The sequence below is a fragment of the Petaurus breviceps genome, unplaced genomic scaffold (assembly GCF_028583685.1).
Source record: "Petaurus breviceps papuanus isolate PSGF00001 unplaced genomic scaffold, PetGlider_PUasm1.0 490, whole genome shotgun sequence".
Taxonomy (NCBI): domain Eukaryota; kingdom Metazoa; phylum Chordata; class Mammalia; order Diprotodontia; family Petauridae; genus Petaurus; species Petaurus breviceps.
Genome location: NW_027186352.1, coordinates 11931395 through 11955980, shown reverse-complemented (window position 1 = coordinate 11955980; position 24586 = coordinate 11931395). Strand labels below are relative to the sequence as shown.

At 43.2% G+C, this 24586-nt stretch overlaps 1 protein-coding gene across 1 annotated transcript in view; it reads right to left on the bottom strand.

The window, feature by feature from the left end:
* The window catches only part of LOC138172034 (large ribosomal subunit protein uL23-like), a 118426-nt gene that overhangs the window by 71737 nt on the left and 22103 nt on the right, over nt 1–24586 (bottom strand). The gene's annotated exons all lie outside the window — the stretch shown is intronic.

The window sequence follows — 24586 nt, the reverse complement described above, 5'->3', positions numbered from 1 at the left end:
CTGACTCTACCTTCCTCTAACCCGTCTCCAATGAAAAACTATACTTATCCATCCTAAGTTGCAATAGAATGCTGCTGATTGACTGTATATTCTAAGCAGCCCTGAAATGTTATTTAAAAAAACACAATTTTGTAGCCTGGAACACTGAAGCTGCTACCAGTGAGCAGTGTTCCTTAGCACACTAGAATATTTCTTCCTTTCAGTTTGGCCCCTGCCAGAGGCATCGTTCCTCCTTGGCTGAGAGAAGTGCCTGATACTTTTGTTAGAAGATAAGGTTTTTATTTGGATAGGAGACCATTGGGAATAAGAAGCATTTCATTGACAGTCCTCATTTCCTAATCTTCTCTGGGTGTGGAAATGGTCATATATGGTTCATTTTTTAAAAAGAACATTCTAAGTGACCATAGAGTCAGGAAGGACCTGGTTTTTAATCTTAGCTCTAGGATTTAATAGCTCTAAGATCACAGTTCAGGGGAAAGTATGGCAGATTTGGAGTTAGAGGAGCTGTGTTTAAATCACTGAATTTTCCTGGGTCTCAGTTTCCTCCTCTGTAAAATGAGGAGGTTCTATTAGATGACCTCTGAGGCTCCTTCCAGCTAGAAATCTGTGATCTGAGGATGGTCAGCTCATTGCAATGATAGCTTAGACAAAAGCTGTAGACATCTGAGGTGTCGTTACCATCTAACCATGTCCTGCCCAACTAGGTCTCTGGGCAGTCACTATTATAACTTGTTGTAGGAAAGGAAACAGACTTAGCTCTGAACCCAATTGTAGCAATTTTCCTTCCATTTCCTTCAATTAAATAAAACCCTGAAACAACACTGCATTGCTTTTGAATGTTATTTTAACCACAAAGTCCCCATTGAGAGAGCTGGTTTTGGCTTGCTGGTAAGAGGGAAATTTATTTCAGATGCGCAAAGAGGAAAGCATTCAGAGTGTTACAAACCCAAAACATTCGCTTTCCTAGCTGTGGTCAAGTGGTATAATTTCTTTAAAAACAGTAACTTTCTTTCAGGGGGCTAGAGGAGAGCGGCATAAGGGGAGAGGGGAAAAGGAATTCTTTTCTATTATTAATTCCCCATCCTACACACACACACACACACACACCTCTTTTTACAGTAGCCCCAGAAGTGGCCCCGATGAAAGGGGAGTGGCAGCTGGCCCTGTCCTCTGGTAGAATGGGCATGAAAAGGAAGCTGTGGGGCCATGGCTGGAACTGACAGCCCTAGATTGCTCCCTGACTCTCATTGAGGAGCTGACATGAAAGAATCCCACACTTGGGCTGTTGCTGCCAAGGTCATGAGTGGATACAGCACAAAAATGAGACATCAAAGACTTTGCTTCTACCAAAAAAAATGATGCAGGTCCATTACTGTAGGCTGGCAACTGGCTGGACTGGTAAAGGCTTTCTGTCTCTCATAGATGTGGGCTGATCATTAAGCAATCAGCTATGAGGCCACAGGCTCCCAAGAGGTATGTGTTGGATGAATGGATGCATGAGTGAATGGATGAATGAATGAGTGGATGAGTTTCTTCTTATGGATAAAATAAGGAGACTGAACTGAGCTGATCCTATCACCTTTGAATTCTCTGATCTTAGGCAGTTTTTTTAACTCAAATACCTCTTCTCCCTATTTCCCAGTCCTCTTCTCAGACATCAAAAGTCTCTTTCCAGCTCTTGAAAACCATCTTCAATACTTTACTGGCCTTGACATAAGGAAAGAGGAATTTTTAATTTCTACAGACCTCACTTCATGTCTGGCAAGCGTCATACATAACTGGAATGATTTGGTGATGCTTTGGTCCAAGACTAAGAAACATTCCCATGTATAGCAAGATATTTGGCATGCATTAATTAAATAATTATCTATTAATTGCTTTCTAGGCATAGTGAGAGAGGCAAAGATGAATAGGAAACAGTCCCCACCTTCATGGCCAGAGGATTGATGCTTCAGTGACCTTTAGTTCTTTCCCAGGCACCTAAACAGTGCTCCAGTCTGAGAAAGTTGAACCCCTACTGTAAGACCTGCACAGTCCATAGAGCTCACAGTACTGGTAGAAGGCAAGGTCTAGATTTGCTCCTTCACACTATATTTCTCTCCATTGCTGATCTACAGTTCCAGCTTCTGCTTGATCATAAAACTATATATTTAATCCAGTAACTGGGCATTGTATAGGAACTCTTCTGCAACCAAGAGGCTTAATGAAGGATTTCTTCCATTTGTCCAAAACATCTCCCATTGATCCCACCATTACATCTTCAATCCTGCTGTCTCAGGGTTCTGCAGTTTGCCCCAGGAACTCCTCGCTGTTCTGAGACTATCTGGGGTCACAAGGTTCTCTCCTTGCTGGGGTCACATTTCCCTAAAAGGCCATCACAGATATTCAAGCTTTCCTTCCAGCAAACCAAGTCCTGGGATATACTTGACTCTCAGCTCTTGATTTTTCCTTCTCTATCTGTGCCTGGTCTCTCTTCTAAAGTCCAAGGCCAATGAAATGACTCAAATGTGGCTATCTGTGGTGCCATCTTTTCCAAATTGAGTGTTTCCACCCTTTTTATAGAGAGACATGTTTAGTGTAAAAATGAAGTCCTCACCAACATATGGAACAAGGACTCAGAGCAACCATTAAGAGCTCATTCCACCGCACTATGTTCCAGGAAAAAAAATAGTTGTTCGCCAAATTCGACAGTCTATCTTTCACCCACTAATCATTCACATAGGCCATCCCCCCAGCTCTCTCTTTATCTCCATCTGTTCAAATCCCTTTATTACTTTGACCCTCAACCCCTGCTTGAAACCCCACCTTGATCACTGTAGTTAAGGCTTCTCTCTTTTTCCAAACATTCTTCGAACACTTTATCGCCAAGGTCACCCCTTTTCCTCTATGATATTCATTCTTTGCATTCATTATCTGTATGGATGCCATTTCACAACACTTGGAGCCATAAAGAACCTCTGGGCCAACCTGGGCCTGGTCCAGAATTCCATTTAGACTATACCCCCCAGTGGGTACCTAGCCTTTGCTTAAAGCCCTGCACTGAAAGGCTGCTATGTGACTCTGGACAATATCATGAGATACTCTACCAAAAGTTCTGCTTAAATCAACTACATCTCCGGGATTCTTTTCATCTTCTTATTTAGTAAACATCTCAAAAAAAATTAACTGAGGCATGTCCTGTGCTTGATGAAGCCATGCTCTCTCTTTGAAAGCACCAATTCTCTTTGTAGATGTTGGCCAACCACATTTCCCTAAAAGGCCATCACAGATATCAAGTCATCACTTTAATGATCCAGCCCAGAATTTCCCCAACATTTGGAGTCAAGTTCACTGGCCTTTAGTTGGCAGGCACTGTTCTCTTCCTTTTTCTAATAGCTAACATGCATTCTGTGTTTTAGGTCTTGTAAAGGTCTTTACATGTATTATCTCATTTGATTTTTGCCATGAACCTGTGAAGTAGGTCTTAATTTTAAGCCTCATTTCACATACATAAAGGGAAACTGAGACTAAGAAAGGGAAGGTGACTTTCCCAGGGTCACACAATTGGTAAGAGTCTGAGGTAGGATTTGAACTCAGTTCTTTCTAAGGCAGATAGCTATCCACTATGCCACCTAGCTACCACCTATTTCTTTAATAAAATTAAATATTTTAAATTAAATTTAAATTAAATAAGTTAAAAAATAAAAATAAAATTCACATATATCGTCACTAAAATTATAGTTTGTAAAATATGAGATTATGCCTTAATTTTAAAATGTGTTATGTAAAATTCACATATACACTGAAATATATTTAACATTAAGTGGATGATATCTGAGAAGCTGAACAGGACTCAGAACTAATTGTTTAATTAATGAAAAAAGTGCTGCGATTTTAGTAATTAATGTAGATCTATCCTAACAAACTCCTTGATTACCTTCAATTCTAAGACTGACCTTAGGGTATAATGAATAAGAAAAAAGAGCTGCTGACAGGTAGAAAGAGAAGTGATGACCCCGCCCCTGCCTTATGCCCTGGTATCTGTATAAGCCTCTATATCCAGGCATCTCTCTCCCCTGAATCAACTGTAAGTTCCTTGAGGGCAAGTGTTCACTTTTATCTTTCTATTCCCAGTTTCCAGTACAACAAAGTAGTTGCTTAATGAATGCTTCTTGACTGACCAACTGGTGACTTTCTTGAATTGGATTGTTCTCTCATTTCCCAGGTCAAGCTCTAGCTCTGCTCCTTTCCCACTTTAGGTCTGTTCTCTGGTTTCACTCAGGGCTGGGCCTCCCACCCCCAGCTCCAGCCTGACTTTTCCAGAATCTGATCCCTAGGGAGAAAATGTTTGATGCATGAAGCCATAGCTACAGTCAATATGACGGAGGGGGCATTATGGTTTTGTGATAAATGCCAACGAATCAGATTATTTTCATGTAACTAAACTTTTCAAATGTTGTGGAGTAGTTTGTTACAAGGTAAGTTCATTGGCCCAGAACCAAGCCTCTTTAGTTTCCATGAGTCATGTGGGATGGCTGGCAGAGACTCTCCCAGTGACAAAGGGGATGGAACACAAGATGCAACATAGCAGACCAAGTAGGAGTCAGAGGACGTGGACTCTTCTGCAGAATCTGCCTCTGACTTAGGCCCTCTTCCCATCCTGACCCTTAGATTTCTTACTTGGATAATGTTCAGATTTGACTAGATGATCTTGAAGTTTCTTCCTGGCTCTGACATCCTATTGTCCTGTGCTGCAAAATGTTGGATCAATCCTATCGGGACGTTGACCCTTTGTTACAGGGTCATAGGAAGTGATGACATGATGGAATTTGGAATGACCATGGTGCCATCTTGTCCTAATGGAATTGGGGATGGACATGCCATTCCAAGCGACTTTCTTAAGGTCCCATACGTAGGAAGTGCCTTCCTTTAAGACCCAGTGTGGGTGCCAACTATTCAGTGACATTTGCCTTATGTCACCCAACTCCCAATATTTAAAGCTTTCTTCCTCCTCAAATTATCCTTATATAAATGCTATTTGTTAATATTTATTATTCTTATCAGTGTGGCCCCTTGAAAAGACCCCCAGAGTGGGGAATCTCAGTCCTAGTTCTAGCTCGACCACAAGCAAGCTCTGTGACCTGGAACTGCCACTTTTTCTCTCTGGGTCTCAATTTGCTCACCTGTAAAATGGGATCACCAAATGGGACTCACTGGACTAAGTGATTTCCAAAGTCCCTTTCAGAGCAAAACACTAAGCATCTAGGATGTGCATCCCTACATATCTCTGTCACTAGCCCTGTGATTACCCCAACTGCCACCGTCAGAACAGATTAGATCCTCCCAACTCACAGACAGTGAGAAAAACAGTGGTACTCCCAGGCAAAGAAGAGCCTCTCCAACCCGGGCCCATATGCACATTTTCCAAGCTTTCCACTCAAAGCTTCCCCCTCAGTCCACTTGTCTGCCCCTTTGAACATGCTGCTCCTCACCTGGAGAAGTCCCCCATCCCTTCTTCCCCTAGAGACAGTGTGGCAGAGTGGCAAGAACACTGTCCCTAGAGTCCCTGGACCACACACAGGGGCCCCTTGATGAAAGGTGGCTCTGGGAGAACGGTTAGTCTTGAAGCATTTGAAATATGCTCCTTGTGAATGTAGAAGCCATCTCATGATTCAATGGACTAACATGGAAGGTAGGTCTTTTAAAAAACCAGGGTACTTCCAGGAAAATGGGGCCAACAGGGCAGTCAAGATCATGACTCATGCTGTCATCAATTGCACCTTTCTCCTCAGTAAGAAAAGGAAAGGTGCGGCTAGGTGGCACAATGAATAGAGCATCAGCCCTGGAATCAGGAGGACCTGAGTTCAAATCCGGCCTCAGACACTTAACACAAAAATAGCTGTGTGACCTTGGGCAAGTCACTTAACCTCAATTACCCTCTAAAAAGTAAAAAAAAAACAAAACAAAACAAAAAAGGAGAGACAAGATGCAAATAGACATGATTTAGATGTCTGCCTTTGTCATGGTGACAGCCAGGCCCATGCGTGTGGAGAGAATTGCCTAAAAATCTGCTTTCAAAATTTGTCATTCCTATAAACACCATAACTTAGAAAAACCCATAAGCCATAGTGAAAGGGGCAAGTCTCCAACACAAGAATTAAAAACAGGAGTTCTTCCAGTCACTAACCCAAGTGTGAGCTAGCTCCAGCAGACTGTGGGGGAAGGAAAACAATCTGGTGGGCAGACCAGACCAACCACCAAACACATGTGATGGCACATGTTCCCAGGGAGAAAACGATTGATGCAATCATACAGTCTCCGAGTGGGAAGGGCTGACCCATGCCTGAACAAGAACCCATCCTACCATGCCCTTATAACACTTTGCATATCGAGTTTAAAATGTCTATGAGTCATCTAGTTTTAGATGTCTGAAAGGCAGTTGGAGATGCAAGATTGGAGGTCCATGGAGACATTCAGGAAGGAGAGGGAGACCTGAGAGTGGACAGCACTGAGATGGTCATTAAGTCCATGGGAAGTGATGAGATGGCCTACTGAAGTAGCATAGAGGGAGAAGAGAGAAGGGACTTGGACAGGCCAGGACAGAACTCTGTGGGACATGAAGACCCACAAAAAAGACTGAGGAATAGTGGGAGAGGTAGGAGGAGAAGCGGGTGAGATTGGTGTCCCGAAACCCTAGAGAGAACAGAGTGTCAAAAAGCAGAGGGTGGTCAATGGCGCCAATGGCTGCAAGGAGGCCGAGAAAAATGAGAACTGAGAAAAGGCCATTGAATTTGGTCACCTTAGAAAGAGCAGTCTGGGTTGAATGATGAAGTCAGGAGCCAGATTTCAAGGGGTTCAGAAGATAGTCAGAAGAAAGTAGAGACGCCCATTGTAGAGAACCTTTTCAAGGAGTTTAGCTATGAAGGGCAGAAGAGACATAGGATCATAGTTGGTGGGGATAGAAGAATCGCGTGACAGGTTTTTTCAGGATGAGGGAGACATAATCATGTTTGTTGGCAGTAGAGAAGAAGCCAGTAGATAGGGAGGGACTGAAATAGTGATAGTGGGAATTACAGAGAGAACAATATGTTGGAGGAGATGGGATTGCTTGTGCAGATGGAAAGTTGGGCCTTGATAAGAGTAAGGTCACTTCATCATTTGAGACAGGGGAAAGGAAAAGAGAGGGGGGCAGAAGGCATCTCAGTGATGGGAGAAGAGGGAGCTCAGTGCATGGCTTCAATTTTCTGTAAAATGTAAGGCAAATTTCTCAGTTGAGAGGGTGGGAGGAGGGGCAGCCATGGGAGGTTTGAGACAGATAAGAATGGTTTAGAAGAGCCACTGCAGAGAGTGGGAGAGTGAGCTGATTGGGAAGGTATAGAAAGATTGCCTGGTGGCAGTAAGAGCCCAGTTAAAGTTGTGTAGCATAAATTTGTAGTGGAACCAGGACAGTTGTGTGATTTTCTCCACCTTCATTCAGTAGTACGAATGCACTAGGAAAGGTAGCAAATGGAGGGAATGATCCCAAACTGAAACAGCTGGTAATATGAGAAGAAGACTAGTGATTAAAGGAGGACAATGTAGAGTGAACTGGTTCACTGAGGGGTTGAAATGGGAAGGGAGGAGAGAGTGATTACAGCCACGAAGATGAGCTGGGAGAGAACTGAGGAGTTGAGGGACTGGGGGTCACTGGGTGGATGAAGCATAGGGTTTAATTCGGGAAGACAGAAGGAGAGGTGGAAAGCCGATAGATTCTGGTCAAATGAGGGGATTTCGGGATTCTTGAATGTGGAGGTAGTGCTTTCATGGCTGATTAAAAGATCAAGGGTAGGACCATCATTGTGTGTGGCTGAGTTGGAGTGGAGGAGTAATTCATTGGAAATGAGTAGGTTGTTTAAAGGAGAATTACTAAGTATGTTGAAGTCCCATAGTATGAGAGTTGGAGTTGGGAGACCTGAAAAATTGTGAGCCAGCACCAAACTCATTAAGGAAGGAAGGGAATGAGCTGAAGGTCTATAGACCAGAGCCACCAGGATTCTGATAGGGTGGTGGGTAAAAATAGGATGAAACTCAGAGGAGGAGAGATTACTGAGTGTTGGTTGTCGAGGGAGAAGCTAGAAGCCTCCTCCAGGAAGCCAAGAGAAATAAATGAAAGTGCAGCCCAGTACCAGAAAGGATGACCAGGGAGGTTGCGTCATCAGGGAGGAGTCAGATTTCAGGGCTTACCAGAAGAGAGAAGGAGTGATAAAGGAACAGAATTAGGATGAAAGGAAGTTGGTTGCCTATGGAACAGGCATTCCAGAGGGCACAATGAAAGGGTTAGGTGGCACCTGGTTGGGACTTTGGGGTGGGAGAGCTGAGGGGGATGGGAATAAGGAATTGTGTGGTAGAGGATAGGGAATGGGGTTTGATGATGATCCACAGAGGTTCAGAATCACTGGGGTGTGGAGGTTATGAACAGGAATGAGAATGTTCACCGCTATAGGACAGTTGCCCCTCCTCATCCTAGAGGAGGCTGGATATCAGACAAGAGACAAATGTAGCATGAGAGAGAAGGCACACAGTGAAATGATCAGACAGGAGGCCTCCTGTTTCCATATTTCTTCCCTTCAAAGACTGGAGATTAGTCAGGAGAAGCAGCAGCACAAGATGAAAGTCAAACCTACTGTCAAGACACTATTAGGAGACCCTGTTTTCCAGAACTAAGGCCCAGCAAGTGAGCTGTGCCCTGAGATTGGCAAAACAACAAACCCCCAGACTTGTGAGCACCAAGTGAACCGAATCAGGTGCCCCTCTCCTGCTCCCAGCCATGCTAACTGTGGCTCTGTGCCCTGCTGAACAACCACAAAGCCCAATGACCTTAAAGACTCGGAGACTGTTTGTTGTGGCCAAGACCCAAAAGTGCCTGTGTTGTGGTGCAGCCATTTATGGTTTTCATACTTAAAAACCCTCCCCCTGCCATAAACAGGTGACCCCCCTTTTTTTAGGGAGCAGGACTTCACTTGCAAGTTGTTTCCCTCACCTTGAAATTAAACTTCTGTTTGTTTCCTGACTCTCCTGTCTCTAGCCTGCTCTGTCCAACTCCAGTCATCCACAGGTTAGAGGTCAGTTCAATCCAGTTTCCCTATAAAACAAGAGCAAAAGACCCACTCCCCACCAACATTTACTCAGGTGGAAGCCATGCTTCCATGTTGGCCCCAGCAGCCTTCTCTTAGGAGACAATCACAGCAGAAGAAAGGTGCCCAGCATATAATAGGAATAAAATATGGGGCAGGTATTTATTTCTATGCACAAGAAGAATGCTACACACAGACATTCTCAAGGGGGGGCATTTGACAAAAACAAACTTAAAACAAAATTCAATATCTCACTTTATAACTAGTGTTAAAATCTGGGAGGTTGATACTTAAATCACCTCAAAGCATGAAGTAGTTTGTGCTACTACTGATTAGGCATTTTACATTTCATCTCAGCTCTGCACTGTCTAAACAACTCCCAGTAAAATGACCAGGCTTGGGTTCCCTAAGAATACTACAGTATACTCTCATTGGACTTTGTTTAAGGAGGGAATAACATACACACTCAATTGGATATCTTAATCTACAGGAAAGTAGAGGGGAAAGGGATAAGAGGGGGGATGACAGAAGGGAGGGCAGATTGGGGGAGAGGGTAGTTAGTATCAAACACTTTTTTAAAGGGACAGGGTCAGAGAAGAAAATAGAATGAATGGGGTGAGGGATAGGATGGAGGGAAATATAGTTAGTCTTTCACAACATAACTACTATGGAAATGTTTTGTGTAACTACACATATACAACCTATATTGAATTGCTTGTCTTCCCAGTGGAGGTGGGCAAGGAGAGAAGAAGGGAAAGAATCTGGAACTCAAAGTTTTAAAAACAAATGTTAAAAATTGTTTTTTACATGCAACCAGGAAATAAGATATACAGGCAATGGGGTATAAAAATCCACCTTGCCCTACAAGAAAGTAAGGCAGGAAGGGAGAGGATATAAGAGAGAACAGATTGGGGTAAGGAGTATTCAGTAGGCTTGCTATGTTGGGGTGGGGATAGGGAAGAGACAGGGAGAAAATTTGTAACTCAAAATCTTGTGGAAACAAATGTTGAAAACTAACTAAATAAATAATTTTTAAAAAATGAATGCTAGAGTAATGATCAGAGACTGCTTTCCTTTCACCATTTAGTTACAACCAAGACGCTCAGACCTGTCAAGTTCACAGAACTGACCCCAGGTCTATTTTGGGGCAGGTACTCATTCATCTAATATCAGAACACACACACACACACACACGAGGTAGACCAAGCTCAGGTTCAGACCTGCCTAGACAAGACATGTACCTTAAATGCCATGTGTGTGTGGCCCCAAGGAGACCAAGGCAGTAATGAGGCAATCCCCCCTTTTCCTCATTCCCTTCTCAGGATGTGGCTAGAAACTCTACTGATACAATCCATCGCTTGAAAGGAATAACAAGCTGAGGGAGGGACCACTCTCTTTTAAGCATCATCAGTTCTTCTGCCTCCACAATCAGTAGAAGGACTCTGTCATCTCTAAGTGCAAGCCCTTTAGAGAAGGGTACACTATAACCAGTCCAATTGTTTAATTCACTGTGAGCATGTATATTTCAGAAGTCAGCCAACTCTACAAACCAGGGCTTGATTTATTGTTTTATTGGTTGTCTAGATGTAAGAAAGTAATGGAGAAAATCTTAATAATACACATTTAACTTAAAAGAGTGTCCTGTATACTTTTTTTCATAGAGGTGGATGGTTAAATATTTAACAACATGACCCTGCCTTTAGCCCTAAGTTACCCATAGATAGACGTAGACTCCAAACCTTACAAGTAGGCTCCAAACCAACTCTGAGAGTGTTTCAAGGCTACTATCAAATTAGAAAATTAATTAAATTAATTAAAAATTAACATTACAGACAGCAAGATAACACAATCAATGAACAATAATTTATTAAGTATTAAATAAGTGCTGGGCATTGTGTTAGGTATTGGGAATAAAAAGACAATAAAAGATTTGATACTTACTGTAAAGAACTTATGGAAAGTCTTCTCAGACAGAGAGGGGAGAGGTAGACCTGTGAGGTCAGGATTAGAGAAGACAATTGGGTAATTAGAGTTTTTTCGCCTGTTTTGGTGGCAAGAGAGGAAGAAGAACAGATCCCAAAGGGAGGATAGGAGTTGGGGGTACACAGCCACCAAGGAGTGATCTGACCATAATGTGAGATTACCCAACATAACCCAGAGGGGGTGAGACAAGGTTGTTGGAATCAACTTTTCTGGGTAAGTTGGGAATGTGGACACTTCAGGAAATCATCTTCTATGAACCAAAGCCTTAAAATCAGCTCTCACTAAGGTGGAAGAATTCTAACTTAAAAAGTCCTGGGCAAGAAACTCCAAACCATAGGGACACAGGCTGTGTCTTCACTGCTGTCCGTTGAAGGCAAGGGATTTAAAATGGAACGGGTAAAAGATTCTACAAGGGCTAAAAGTTTGGTTTTACAGAAGGTTCAAACATGTGGCTTTGATTCTCCTTGGAAAAAAACCCATATTTACAAAATGAAATTACAGGGAAATTGTTTTGCTGGAATGAAACATGATGGATTAAACTCTTGAACTGTGCCCAGTTTTTTCTAATACCAACAGGAATGGGACTAATTAATCAGCTTTGAAATCACATGGCTGCAAGGAAAACACAATTAGAAGAGTTTCAGACAGTTAATCATCAGCATTGTCAGATGCTAGGATTAGTAACTTTGAGAAGACATCACCAGATTTCTGCAGCAACTGATTGTGGCCTGGGAGAAGACAGTAAGTCAGGAAGAGAAGACCATCTCCAAGCAGCAAAAGGGCTGGACCAGCAGATACTACCCTCAACCCATCCTAGCTGTGTGACCTGACACACCTTTGACAGACAGCTTAGGTTGTGAAGAGACAGTCCAGAGGAGAAAGCGAGAGATGTTGATGTCTCCATGTCCTTCTCCATAAACTAGAGGTGATGATACTCATGCTACTGACCTCCACAGTGCTCTTTTGGATCATGAATGTAAAATGTTTTTTGTACACTTAAAAAGTACTCTTCTGCTGCTGTCACTCCCCCCCCCACCACCACTACCACCACCTTATTGTCATCATGGAGAGGCATAGTGGTAGGTTGGATTTAGGACAGGTTTCAGAGTCAGGAATCCCCGGGTTCAAGTCCAGCTTCTGATATATACACATTTGTTGTGTGACCCTGGGAAAGTCATAGAAACTTTCAGAACTCTGGGCAACTCCCTCTGAATCCAAGCCATAGAAAAGTAGCTTATGCACACAAGAACAGGGTTCTTCCTCTAGGAATAAATGAAATCACTGATCCAGACTGGCTATTGCTTAGAAACCATACCATGGGATCATTGACATTCCTTGAAACACCCTGACCTCCCCATTCCTCAGTCTTCTCAACACCCATGACCAACACCTCCACTCCACCTCAGCCACACACAAAGAGGGTCACCCTCTTAATCCAGCTTTCGTCTACTGCAATTCCAGCTGGACGATCAAAACTTTGAGATTCCCTGAAGATATGATCCTCTAGCACTCCATCTCTCCTTGTGACTTACTCTGCCTTAATCTACACTTCATCCTCACTGGACCTCCAGTGCTTCCATCCCTCCATATTTCCCTGGATCAACACCCTGCTCTGGTTCTACTCCATCCCTTTTATATCTTGACCCTAGATATAACCAATTCAACTCTCTACTCCACAGTCTTGAATTCCTGACTCCCTTATTATCTTTTCACCCCTCATGCTTTGCCAAATCCCATCCCTGAATTACTCCCACTGTCTGCTGCCTCCACTCCCACTCACCTGCATCTGAACAGAGCAGGAAGAAACTGCCAACTAGGCCTACTACAAATTTCTGTTATTTCACCTCATCTGGACCTCTACCACAGCAAGGTAGCAGTCTTTTTATTCCTTGCTAATTTATTCTCCATTTCACTCCCCAAAGAAGCTGTCCCAAATTTCCTCTTCTCTCCAAATTCTCTTCCCCTGTACCCTGCCCCACACCAACTCAGTTGAGAAACTTGCCTCTTTTCAAAGAAAGTGAGGTCATTTGCCTTTTGCCCCTTTCTCTACATCTCCAAAGCCTTTCCATTATCTCATCCTTTCCTCTTTCATTATTTCAAACTGGTTACCCCAGAGATGTCTCAAACCCAAAATGCTCAAAACAGAACTCATTCTCTTTCCCCATAAATCTGTTCCTCTTCTGAGCTCCATATTCATGCCCAGGGCACCACCATCCTTCCAGTGACCCACGTTCCCAACCTCACCATTCTCCACATCTCCTCATTTTCCCTCACCCTACAAAGACAATTCTGTTTCTCCCTTCACAGCTGCTCTCCACTCGCATAGACACCACCCGAGCTCAGTCACTCATCTCTTTCAAAGACAATAACAGCAACCTCCCATTTGGTCTCCCTGTCTCCAGTCTCTGCCCCCATGCAGGTGCCAAAGTGATTTTTCTAAACTGCAAATGTGACTCTGTCACTTCCCTCCTCACTAAGCTCCAGTGGCTTCTAGAGGATCATGTATAAACCCCTTGTGTCTCCATCAAGGCTCAGCCCAAGCACCAGCTTCCATGAGGAGCCTTTCCTGATTCCCACAACTGCTGGCGCCATCACCAAGATCATTTTCTGTTGACTTTGTATATGTTTATGTATTTGTATGTATATATGTATATACACATATACATACATGTATATATACATACATGTACAAATACATATGTGTGTGATGTCTCTCCCATAGAGACAGGGCAGGGAATCCCATGTTGGTGTTTGAATCCTCAGTGCCAGGAGGTCACTTAACGAATGCTCATTGGTTGGCTGATTAATAGAATTTAGAGTAAGAAAAGGCTGTTGAGGTGATCTAGTCCAAAATTCTGTTTTATGGAAGAGAACAAGCCTAATCAAGAGTTTCCCCTAAGCCAGCCAAGGCAGGAGGAGGCACGTCCTGTAGCAGCAGGCAGGTGTTCTTGGGAGACCTGGGAGGTGCCCTCTCCCTTCTGGGCTTCTGCTCCACAAGCTGGTGACATGGAGAGTGATGCTCTGTTTCCCCCATACACAGGCGGCTTGGTGTCTTCCCATCAGCCCAGAAAGGACAGATATTCTTCGGTCCCCACTTTCACCTGAAAGGATATATCAATATGTAAAAGACTAAAAGCATTAGAAGAGACTCAGAGCTAGAAGGCACCTTAGGGCCATCACAGTTAGCCCCTTTATTTTCTAATAATAGTTACCATTTACAGAGCACCTACTATGTGCCGGGCACTGTGCTAAGAGCAAATTTTAGCTCTGGGAGGTCGGTGCTGTTGTGACCTCCATTTTACAGGTGAGGAAACTGAGACAAATGGAAGGTCCGAGATTTGCCCAGGGACATACAGCTAGTACGTAAGCATTTCAGGTCAAGTCTAAACTCAGGGCTTCCTGACTGCAGACCCAGCACTTTGTCCGCTGCGATGCCCCTTCGCAGCCCATCCTTCTAGCTAATGCATCTACCTGCTATCCTTCCTGAAAAGAAGACTGAGGCTCAAAGAGAAACTTGCCCGGTCACAAAACCTGTCAGTGTCTGAGGTGAGATTTGAACCCGGCTCTGTCTGACTCCACATTCAGGACTCTATCTGCTGTGCAATACACTTAGGATTTTGCCTAGTTTAGAGTCAAGGACAGGGGTGGGGAACCTGAGGGAACCACATGTGGCCCTCTAGGTCCTCAAGTGTGGCCCTTGGTCTGGATCCAAACTTCATAGAACAAACCCCCTTAATAAAAGGATGTGTTCTGTGAAGCTTGGATCTGGTCAAAGGGCTGCACTTGAGGACCTAGAGGGCCACTGTGGCCTGAAGGCCATGGGTTCCCCACTCCTGGTCAAGGAGTAATTACAAGCAGTAATTACCACACATTACCAATTTTACAAGGTAAATGACAAGCATTAATATACTCATTACACAAAAGTAGAGAGGGGGGGTTCGGAGAAGGCATGGCTGGCCCATGGTCACCCAGAGTAATAAAAATGGCCAATATTTATTGAGTGTCCCAAAAATCTTAGAGCAGTTTTAAGTGTTAGTGCCTTCAAACAAGCTCAGACATTGGGGACATCTTATATGGGACTTCAAGTTTGGCAGCAGGGCTTCACACACATTGATCAGGACTGTTATCATCCCTCTATTTCAGAAGAGTAAATAGCATCTGAAAGAGGTTAATGACTTGCCCAAGGTCGCACAGTTAGTTACCTCTCTGTCCACTCTGTTTTCCTAATAGTGAGAACAATAACCAGATAGTTGTTCGCACGCTGTCTGCCTGTTAGACTCTAAAGACAGGGACTATTTTTTGTCTCTCTTCGTATCACCAGCACTTAGCATAATACTGGGTATATGGTAGGGGTTAAATAAATGCTTACTGACTTGACATTTCTACAACACTTTCAAAGAACTTCTACCACAACTGTCCTGTGAGACAGGAGTACTGTTGCCATTTTACTGAGGAAGAACCGAAACTCAAATTACCAAATGCCTTGACCAAAGTCACAAGAGTAATGAGTAACCATCTTCTTTCTGGAAAAGAGACTTTTTCAGAAGTGGGGGGGAAGAAAGGAAGGAATCATTTTCCCAGAATTTTAGAAATGGCAGAGATCTCGGGGGGCCTCAAGTCCAAGCCACATGTTGGCAAGAATCTCCTGTATAGCACCCCAACAAGTGGTTTCCAGGCTCTGATGGAAGATCTCCCGTGAGGAGCACCCAACTACATCCAGGCTACACTGGTACAGCTCTAATCATTTGAGTCTAAACCTACCCCTTTGTAAACTCCCCACACCGCCCCCACTCCCACTCCACTCAGTTCTTCCTTTGGGGGCCAAAAAGAATGAGCCTAATTGCCCCTTCACAGGACAACCCTTGAAATATTTGGAGACACCTATGACCCTCCTCTCTAAAATAATCTCTTCTGTGCCCTAAGTATCCCCATTTCCTTGGAACAATCTTCATATGACTGAAAATCAAAGCATTTCTCCATTGCGACAGTGTCCTCTAAATGCCCTTCAGAGCATTGGCATCCTTCCTAAAATGTGATACAATTGACTTAATACAAGACTCCAAGCAGTCTGACCGGAACAAATATAGGGGAACTGTCACCAACTCATTCCTGGAAGCTGTGCTTGGAAGTTCTGTGCCACATTCCCCACTAATAGCCCTGGGTCTTCTTCAGCTCAGATCTCATGATTCAACAAGTGTTTCCCTGATCTATCTATTCATTCAGTCACCGTGCACAAAAGGATGCTTTGAATTCAAAGCTTTGAATGGCTCCTGGATAATATAATAAAGGGTTTCTCAAAATCTTCCCATACTACACTATTCAGTCACACTGGCCTTCTGACTTGTCTTCACACAGTACACTCCATCTCCTGTTTCCATTCCTTTTTATTGGTTATCCCGGATGTCTGTAATCCATTTCTTCCTCACATCTAGAGGCATCAAGGTGGTGCAGTGGATAGAATGCTAGCCCTGCCCTGGAGTTAGGAAGTGAGTTCAAATCTAGTCTCAGACACTTATTAGCTGTGTGATCCTGAGTAATCAATTAAACATTTATTAAGCACCTACTATGTGCAGGCACTGTGCTAACTGCTGGGAATACAGAAAAAGGCAAAAGACAATCTCTGCCCTCAAGAGGCTTACAGTCTAATGGAGGAGGTTATGATCTAATGGGCAAGTGACTTACCCCTGAAAACATTAGCAAAACCTTCTCCCAGGATTTCTGTAAACATACAACAAGAAAATCCTTCTTCAGGGCTTCTGAACCAACAGAAAGGTTCCCAGACCCCTGCAACAACAGCACTGCCCTTCACCAGTGGACAGTATTCACTCTGTCTGCAGGACAGTCTCCAGACCCCCGCAACAACAGCACTGTCCTTCACCAGTGGACAGTATTCACTCTCTGTCTGCAGGACAGTCTCTGGGCTTCTTATCCAACAACCAGGTTCCAGGACTTCTTCAACAGGACAGTCTTTCACCAGTGGACAAATCTGGCAAAACAACATCAAAACAGACAGACAAAGTACCAGCAAAACAGCCATGTCTCCTCAGTCTTTGGCAGCTCAGGGGGCAGGTCTCAAAAGTCCAGGGCGATTCAAAGTGGCCCCAGCAATCCTTCTCAGTCTCTCTCTGCCTCCACGTGGGTGCTGCTTCCAAAAAGTTCTTCTGCCTCTCTCTTGTCTCTCCAAATCTACGTCACCAGCTCCTCCCAGTTCAGGACTTTCTTTTCACATCAACAAGTCCATCCCACAGGTGGGATCAACAAGCTCTGGGTTTTAACACAATCAATTTGAAAACCAAGCCAATACAGGGGAATCTTTATGTTCCGTTACTATCACAACAATCTCTGCCCTCAAGAGGCTTACAGTCTAATGGAGGAGGTTATGATCTAATGGGCAAGTGACTTAACCACTGTTTGCCTCAGTTTCCCCATCTGTAAAATAAGGATCATAGTAGCACCTACCTCTTCGGGTTGTTGTGAAGATTTAATGAGGTAATAATTGTAGAGTGCTCAGCACAGTGCCTGGAACATAGTAGGCACTATGTAAATGTTAGTTGTTATTATTTAGAATCTCATGTTTTCTCAACTCAAGTACCACCTTCTGTGTGAAGCCTTTCATGATCCTTCCAGCTCCTCATGCCCTGAGATTGGTGTACATGCATCTTGACTCCCTTGATAAAACGGAAGCTCCTTGATGGCAGGGGCTGTGTCTCCAATGCTTAGCACAGTACTTGGTAGGCAGGAAGTGCTTAATGAATTAAAAACATGCATATACAAACATAAATGAATGATCTATCAGACTGAGTGAGAGATTATCGTTTACTGCATCCGCACTTAATTAACACTTCAATTACCTGGTGAGTGATTGTCCCTATATGATCTTCCCACCCAGTTCCTTTCCTTTCTCTTCCTAAACTCTCGCCTCCTTCAGTCAATGGTTTTTCTTTGCCTTGCTCTACTGTAGCGGCAACCATCCTGGCATACCCAGGATGGCTGTTAGCATAGGTTCTCATATCTACTTTACTAGGAAAGATAACTGGTTAAGGGATCAACAATCTTTTTAAATTGTATTCACTAGTTCAGGGAAAAAGTCAGCACCCTGAACTTCAGAGAAAATACAAATGGAGAAAATACAAGCAGAGAAATAAAAACTAACAGACAGGGCTTCTAACTGTATAAGAAATTAGTACAAATCAACAGACAGATCCAACTGTCTGACCAAGGCAATACATACATAGTTACCAGAGAGAGAAGCACCAACATCTGGGTTTTTCAATCCTGGGGGCTCCTTAAAAGTTATCCAGAGTCTCATCTGGTCAAATCACAAGAACACTTCACTTCCAATGAGTGAGTCCCAAAGCAAAATGCTAATCTCTTATATACCCTTATTTAGAGCCAGAAGGCATGACTCAGTGCCTAATTAGAAAATTAACAAATGGTATAACAGTCTTCCAACAAGCAAGTCTCTCTTAAGCAAGCTTCCTTAATGGGTTTCACCTAAGACCTATTTATGGACTGGGAATATCTTATATCCATTAACTTTACATCGACCTTGCCAACCACCATTTTCTTTGCCTTGAGTCTTCCTCCTTCTCTACCTCTTCCCATCAACCTTTCTTCTCTTTTAAGTCAAGAGCTTCTCCTTGACCTTCTTCAGTTCCAATACTTCTTCTTTATCTCTCCATCAAGTTTCCCCCAATTTCTACTCCTTAAACTCAGCCTCTGAATTTGTTCTCTACATGGATGAGCTAGATGTCAAAGGATAGAGGAAATTGAGGGAAACATTGGAATTTGTCCTTGGTCTTCTGGGAAGGATAAGCTTGCCTAAAGAAGCTTTCTGGCCAAAATGAAAAATTGGTTCTTTGGCCTAACACAATTTGGGCCACTCATTGACCTCTATTTCTTTCTTGCTTTCCTCTTCCTGAATCTTATGGATTTAGTAGTTCATCTGGATATCCTCATTTCTCCTAGTCCGGAGCTCATTCATGTGGGACTCACTCTAGTGGTATGGGTTGAAGCCCACCCAAGCCTTGCCATTCTGTATTTCTCATTTCCAAATCCTCCTGTACAATCCTTGGTATAGGGATTGGGCAGAGCCCACCCTGCATGCTGAGGGCTCCCTCTGGATCCTTCCTTCAAGGAGCATCATGTACCTTGGATCTCACCCTCTTCCACCTTCTCCAGCAGATTGATGGCTTCCCAAGTCATCCACCTCTCTCTCTAATCTTCAGTCTCTCCTTATCTCTCACGTCCTTCCCTACTTTCTTCAAACATGTCCAAATCTCCCAATGCTTTAAAAAAGAAGAAAACTCATTGGACTTTACATTCCCTAAAGCTAAAATCCTATAATCTGTCTTCTTTTTCTAAGCCAAACTCCTGGAAAAAAAAAGTGGTCTATACTCATTACCTTCCTCTCTTCTAATTGCCTATTATTTCTGAAAAAAAAAGTAATAGTTTCTTGTAAAACTTTCTGTCCTCATGCAGGTCTCCACATTCTTCTGAGGATGTAGGAAAAATCAAGACTGAAGAAGGAAATGTAGTACAGTACAAAGCACACTGGAACCCTGGACAGATCTCTTAACCATGATAGAGTAGAAAGAGAATAGGTTCTGGCTTCAGAGAATGTGGGTTCAAAACTTGCCTGTATAACCTGGTACAAGTCACTTACACCCCCTGGGCCTCAGTTTTCTCATCTGTAAAATGAAGGGGTTGAATTACATGGCTTCTAACATCTCATCCAACTCTTGATTTATTTTTCTTTGACTTGTATGAGCCTCCATTTTCCCATCTGTAAAATGGGAGGATTTGGATATCCCTTCTAGTTCCAAATCTATGACCATTGGTGTGCCCATAGATTATTAATAGGTAAGCAATTATTAAATGCCTACCATGTGCCAAACAATCAGTCAGTGCCTACTCTGTGCCAAGTAGTATGTCAGGCACTGGGGCTGCAAATGCAATCCTTCCTCATGAGGAATTGATATTTTTTGGGACAAGTCACTACATCTTCTTGAATCTCAGTTTTCTCATCCATAAGTTAAGTATAATAATTACCTGTCTCAGAGGTGAGTTATGAAGAAAGGGACCTTCAATTACTGGGGAAGTTACAACCATTACCAGGAAGAATAAGGAGACATGATGACTGAACCCCACCTTTTGCATCTGTGAAATGGGGCGGTTGGCCTGGATGACCTCTCAGATCCTCACCAGCCCTGAATCCTTAGAGTTCATGATTCATGAATGACCCCAAACCCTTTCTGAATCTCTTTCTAGTTTACTCTTGTAAGAAAGGAGATTTCCATCAACTTCCAATGTAAAATTGGATACTATGACACCAACTAGGCTTTCATTCCCAGCCTGAATTCAGGAGCCATTTGTTCTGGAACTGGCTGAGGGGAAAGTAGAGGAGAGTGGTAGGTGAGGGAGGAGGGGGACTGGCCTGGATGAGAACTGTGGATATTGGGTTGGAACTAGGCCAGGTTAGAGGGACGAAGGTTAAGAGTAGGGGAGAAGAGGGCGGCCAGGTGGCTCAGCGAGTGAGAGCACCGGCTCCAGTGTCGGGATGACCTGGATCAAATCCGGGCTCAGATACTCAGCACCACACCCAGAAATAACTGGCCGTGTCACCTTGAGCAAGTTCCTTAACCCCGATTGCTTTAAAAAAAAAAGAGTAGGGGAGAAGGGGGGGATGGGAAGGATCAGCCAATCAGTCAGCAAGCATTTAAGGACTTACTACGAACGAGGCACTGTGCTAAACTCTGGGGATACAAAGAAAGACAAATACACAAAAGAGGAAAGGGGCAGCCCTGGGGAGAGTGAGCATCAGTCTTTCTTTGCTGGAAAGTTAGTGTTGTAGGAAGAGCGCTGGATCTGACCACTTGGGACCTTTGTACACTGCCTAGGAGGACCTGCACAAGACATATATCTTCTCTCTGCCTCAGACCCATCCTCTGGAAAATGATGGAGGCTGAACAAGCTGATGAAGATCTGAGGACCTCAGAATCCCTCATTTCCATCACTAGCTCTGATGTGAGGCATTTCCCACTTCCCTGCCCCCTCCAAAATGCCCCTTTTCTGTTTAGTGTATCCATTAATGTAATCCACTTAATGTGTGCAGGTAATGTCTCCTCTGATTAAATGTAAGTTCCTTGAGGGCAGGGATTGTTTTAATTTTGTATTTATAGACCCAGATAGGCTTGATAGGCTAGAGCCTGGCACATAGTAAGCACTGCATAAATGTTTTAATTGATTGATTCTATGAAAACTTTTCTCTGTTACAATTAATAGCTTGCCAATAACAGGGGCATTTCCCATTTCTATAACTGCTGAGCCCCACACTTTGTAATGATATAAGAAAAGTCCTTCTTGGAAAGAGAGTAAAACTTGCTTCCCTGCCATTTTCACTGTCCCTGTGATTTGGTTTGGGCCTTTTTAAGGCCATCCCTGGTCCCCTGCAGAATGTCATTCTTCTGTGGTTCCAGGATCTTGGATCATCAGTCAAGTGACTTTGTGACAAATCTTTTATGTGTCAAGTGACTTTTATGTTTATTATGTAAAGCAATTCACAACAATAAAAAAAATAATGCCCCATAAGGAAGACTTATCTTTCTGAGTTCAAATATGGTCTCAGATGCTTACTCTCTGTGTGACCCTGGGCAAGTCACTTAACCCTATTTGCCTCAGTTTCCTCATCTGTAAAATGAGCTAGAAAAGGAAATGGCAAACCATTCCAGGATCTCTGCCAAGAAAACCTAAACGGGGCATAAAGGGTCAGACACAATTGGACAACAACAACATGTAGACATATGTTCTGGGTATCATCTTGGTTGACTTATGGGGATCAGTCAAATGCTGCATGGATTAAATTTCAGTGCCTCTATCTAGGAAAAGCAGTCATTCTATTCATTGTTTCCCTTACTGATGCTAGCCCTTCAGCAATGCCAAATGAATCAAGGACATCAAATTTTATACTATGCTGAATATCACAGAGCATAGAACTTGACTCTTGGTACTCTAAGTGTGAAACCCTTGTCCAATGACCAGTCAATGGACACAAGCCTATGGAGATAAATCATATTTGGTACAAGGGAAGGATTCAAACCCGGGCTTTGTGAGTCTGAGAGTAGCACTCTCTGTATGTTCCCTCACACATCACCAGCCCCTTTCTTAACTGGCCTCCTGCCAAGCCCAGGTGGAAGGGACTTGGAGGAGTTGGGCTAACATGTTGACTATGCCATCATTGAAAGCCCCCAGTTCAATCCCTAGAAGACTCAATGCTTTACCTCAACGCAGCCACTCAGTGTCAGCCATGTGACTCCCATATGGAGACCTCCTTCTGAATTTGCTTAGGAAATCATATGCCTCTTCCCAATTTCTATCACTTCCCCCTCTCCATTACTCAGTCCTTGCCATGCAGGATGAAAGAAGACTCCAAAAATGAGAATATTTCATAGAATCACATAATCTGACCTGTTAGGGACCTCAGGGGTCATCTTCTTTAACCCAGATCTGAATAAAACACACACACACACACACACACACACACACACACACACACACACACGGTGGACCAGCATCTCCTTAATGGCCAAATGACTCATCTCCCCAACTAGCTCAGAGTCTCCTTGTTGGCTAGGAACAGCAATCAGTAATCCAATTGACATTTGTTAAGCACCTTAACTACAACATGTGCAAGCCCTGTGCTCATTGCTGGGGGTACATAGACAAAATGGTGGATAATCTAATAATACTGTAAATGGGAGGGCCAAAAGTGGCAACTGCTTAGAGTCACGTGGCCCCACCAGGGCCCATGAACCAGGGTTCAAGGACAAAAGAAAGCCAAATATGCTCTGGATGCAGGTGCTGGAGGGTTGATCTTGATTCTCCATAAAACCTCTGTCCATGGTCTATGGCCACATTCCAGGCTTCCTTTATCCCAGAAGGTATTCAACGTTGCTGGAAATTGAGTCACTAGAGGAATGAGAATTGACTAAATTGGGTTAATAAAGTTAGAAGGAGACAGTTTTCACTTGAAGTACTTTGCGGAAGGCTTCACTGAGCTGGGGCAGAAGCAATAAAAGCTAATGCAAAAACAAAAAATTTTTTAAAAAAGCAAATGCAGATGTCTAGGCTGGCACTAGGGCTTTGATATGCCAGTTACAAATCATTCTTATCTGGTCATCCACAGTCTTGGTCAAATTCTAAATTTCTGTAGACTTGAACAGAATGCAATTGCTTCTTTCTATGAATAATCTATACAATATCCAATTCAAAATTACCTTTCCTCCAGTGGAGCCAAATTAATGACATCCTAAATTTACCCATTCAAATTATATTTTACCTGAATAAAATGTGTTTTATCCTGCCAGGAGGTTGCTACAGTGCAAAAAAGTCTGGACCCTGAGCCAGAGAGATCTGGGTTCAGATACCCGCTTCTGCTGTTTGCTATGACTGTAGGCAATTTATCTTGCTTTTCTGAACTGCAGTTTCCTCATCTATAAAATAGAGATTATAATCCCTCCATAGCCTACTTTCCAAGATCCTTAAATGCTATAGACACATGAGCTGCCTATAATATGGAAAATCTGGGGATTATTTCTTCTTTTATTAAATTTTTTCCATTATCAAGTATCTATTTTGTTACCTTTTCCCCTCAACTCTATGTGAAAAGAAAAAAAAATCCCTCTTATGAAGTCAAGCAAAAAAAATGTAATATAAGAAATTTTACTACACCCACGAGTCATCACTTAGACAGCTTGGATTAATCCCTTTTGGGAAAGGACCTTAGAGAATCTAATCCAACCTTTCATGTTAGGTGATGCCCATGGATTGTGGTCTTAGCAGAGTGGGAACTGTCTCCAACAATCAAGTCACAATTTGTCTCTCTTAAAGCAGATCGATTAGAGAAGCTCAGTGATGTGCCACTTGTCACAAGCCCCTGTGCGAGGTGTCACCCAGAATTCTAGGTCATCCTGACTCCAAATACAGCACGCTACCCATTAGGCAACACTGCCTCACTTTTCAGCAGAAACAGCTGAATGCCTAAGAGAGTGGGGGCCCTGCACAAACTTCTACAATTTCAGGAACACAGAGCACCCCAATAATCATTTAGTTAAGAATTTTCTCTAAAAACTTTATTCACAGTTTTTCTTTCACTTTCTATATAAATGCTAGAACCCAACATTTTATGGCTAAAGCATCACTCTTCTTTTGACAAATAAGCTCCCAAAAAATACACCCCACAAGTGCTACCCCTCCCATAACCAGTCATCTCTGGTGAAAACTGGGGAAAAACAAAACAGGCCTGCATGCAGGTGTATTCAAAGAGCTTAAATTCTTGCTTCCCATCCAGGAAATGGAATCATTAATTCTCTATCCAGATATTCAGAGTCCCATCCCACCTCCCACCCCCCAGGTATGCAACTGAGTGCCTGGTATCTCCAATACCCAGGGGAAACCAGAACAGAAAGAGAGAGAGAGAGAGAGAGAGAGAGAGAGAGAGAGAGAGAGAGAGA